Source organism: Acyrthosiphon pisum, chromosome X (assembly GCF_005508785.2).
Source record: "Acyrthosiphon pisum isolate AL4f chromosome X, pea_aphid_22Mar2018_4r6ur, whole genome shotgun sequence".
NCBI classification, from domain to species: Eukaryota; Metazoa; Arthropoda; class Insecta; order Hemiptera; family Aphididae; genus Acyrthosiphon; species Acyrthosiphon pisum.
The window spans coordinates 39,031,917-39,035,008 of NC_042493.1; the positions used below are offsets into that span (position 1 = coordinate 39,031,917).

General features: G+C 23.3%; 2 long non-coding RNA genes across 2 annotated transcripts; both read left to right on the plus strand.

The window, feature by feature from the left end:
- On the plus strand, positions 1-271 carry LOC107885881. The gene is made up of 2 exons (XR_001680562.2): positions 1-64; positions 168-271. It is a non-coding gene; the product is annotated as an uncharacterized LOC107885881 (long non-coding RNA).
- Positions 272-988: 717 nt separating this feature from the next.
- On the plus strand, positions 989-2,242 carry LOC100568884. Its single transcript, XR_001680560.2, has 5 exons — positions 989-1,156; positions 1,239-1,313; positions 1,393-1,652; positions 1,866-2,027; positions 2,124-2,242. It is a non-coding gene; the product is annotated as an uncharacterized LOC100568884 (long non-coding RNA).
- Positions 2,243-3,092: the final 850 nt, after the last annotated feature.

The window sequence follows — 3,092 nt, forward strand, 5'->3', positions numbered from 1 at the left end:
AAAAAAGACCATTTAGCAAATACATGCCCAAAACCAAAAAAATATTGCGATTTTATTAAAGAAGGTAGGTAATGACATAATTTTATGAAATATTTTCTTCAATTAGTAATTTACAATAAATGTTTGTAACATTATTGTTTTAATCTTAATGTTATTATTTGTTTAAGATTGTGTTGCAACAACTAGTTCACTAGTCAACAAAAAAAGTATTTATGATAATTTATTAGTACCTTCAGATTCATCAAATGCAGATGATTCAGACACTGGTCCATCGTGGAAATTAAATAAAAGTACTAGTAATAATAATAATTGTGCCTATATTACACCTAACATATATGCCTGGATATATAATCACTTAATAGAAGATAGTTAAGATAGATAGTATAATAGTATAATATTAAGGTTAAGAATAATAATATAAGGTTGGGAACTTACTAAAATTATTATTATATATAAAATGTCACTACATAATATATATGAAATAAAAAGTTAAGCCTATACCTACCTATAAATTGTAAGAAATTCTAATAAATATAGTACCATAGTTTCTTACAATTAATATACAGACTTAGTTTTTAATTTTATATGTAGTGACATTTAATAAATAATAATAATTTTTATACTAAAATGTAAACTATAAGTTCCCAACCTTATTATACTCGGCTTTATTAAATGTTATAATAAAATGGTCATGTTGTTATAAAGTTATATTGTAGATCATCTGTAGGTTTTATGAGTCTCCTTAAAAGTTCTTCACTGTTACCTCAACTATTGCATATTGACGTCAAAATTATAGTATTTTTTAATTTGGAAGTATAAATTTCGTTTTTTTAATTGTATTATGTTCTAATTAATAATAAGATAAAGTATTGATATCTATTTTAAAATATCTAGTTCCTTTCTTCATAGTTTTTAATATTTGCTTAAATATATTGTAATATTTTTAAGGTAATGATCACAATACAATATCTATCAGTCCTACTCAATCTCCAAAAAAATCAACAGGCTATTCAAAAGTATTATGCTCTCCAACTGAAAATTGGACTGTGGATAACATTGATAAAAATATAATTTATGAAAACGATAAAAATGGCGACACTTTAAGAGTGAAAAGAGTATTATTTCATGAAAATAATATAGGTACCAAAGAAATCAAGTATGTATTATAAGTAGTTACAATAATTAACCTACATTTTTATTTATTTTAAATTGGTATATTATACACCATATATTTTTAGAAATATTCCAAAACGAATCAAATACATCTACACAAAATAATTTTAACATTGAGTATTTTAAGTCAGATAATTCAGGTAATAATTAATTACTTATCAAATATTATTATTATACTAAATTACTAATTAGCAATTAATTATTAATTATTTTTAACAGATTATGAAAAATATATTTTCACAACAGTCACTCATATGAAATACGATATTAATAAAATGATGAGTGTTATTAATGTCATGCATACAAATATAGAGTCTCTGATGGATAGTTTGACCGGTAAATCTATAGCGAACTGTACGTTATCACGTGATAATCATCAGGATGTGGATTTACATTCTATATTTCCAATAAACACTGATGAGCAGCTAACAAGTATCGAATCTAAAATTATCCAAGATACTCAATTCCGGAACATTTTGGTAAAATTTAAATATTATTAGTTTTTCCTACTATATTATTTATATATTGTTAATTAAATGACTAATTTGTATAAAATATATAGTTTTAATTAAAATTAAATTATGCTCGTAACTTAATTTTAATTACAGATATTTTTTATGAATGTGTTTATAAGACTTGTTAAATTAAAAAAAAAATGTATTCATGTACCTATTTTATTATATTATATTTAGGTTTCAAAACTATCTTTGATCGCAGTTGCTTCAGATTTGGGTCACAGCCTTCGAAGAATAGTTGCCAAAATGTTTGATGATGAATTTTTAGTAAATTATTCACTCATTGGGTTTAAAAAAAAAAACCGTTCACTAAGTTGATGCTGTATCGTGTTGTTATAGGTAATATTTTAATCATATTAATCACTACTAAAATAATTATGTATTTGTCAATTTGACATAATGTTGTTTTAATTTAAAACATTCTTATTATACTAGATTCTCTAAGAATGCACGTCAAGTATAAAATGGCTACGGATCGAGAAATTGAACTACCACTGGGCGTTTGGTTAGCACATGCACCGTTCAGATTGTTGAAAAAATTGAAATGATCATTATGACCAGTGACCACCAATATTGTTTTATAAAATTTTTTGAACATAAAGAAGATGTTTAGTTTTTTTTTTCTTTAAGCTGATTATTATTATTTTTGTTATTAATTTATATTCATCATATTATTATAATTCTAAGCTGGCCTAAATTGTTAGTAGCACCTATCCAGTTTGTATTTCTTATGCTGTTTTTCATCGGTTGGTGTCTTAAACTATAGCCATAAACAAGATAGTTTTGAGGTTAGTAAAAAATATTATATTATAATTTTCTTTATGTATATAGTATATCTATTGTTGTTTTATTGTATTATAGGTTTGTGATTCATGCTCATGCATAATATAATTTATAGTTTATATTATTATAATAACACAATTCTTACTGTTGTTAATATTATGTTATTGCATTTCCCTAGCTAACATTATCTAATATTAATTAATAATTGTTATGCAGCATATTATTTGATTTCTTCACTTTAATTCCTATTACCTATGTACATTTTATTAATTTTTTTAAATTTCAATGTTTCAGTGCAATAATGCAATCAATTTAGTATGGTTTTAAAAACAGTAACTTTACTACCCTAATCATCACATTTTTTCCCCTTTAATTTGTATAAAAACAGTGTTACTGGAATATAAAATATCATTAACAGAATGTTAAGTGAATAATATTATAAGAGTATTGTTTTAATAACATGATGACAATGTTATAAGACTAAGATTATGATAATATTATAGTATAATATTCTCAGAATATGAAAATTGTTGACAAAAAACTTTCTGAGAATATTACAAGAATATTTAAAAAGATTGAAGGAACCTAATGTAGAATATTGTTATTTTATATTTCACATTG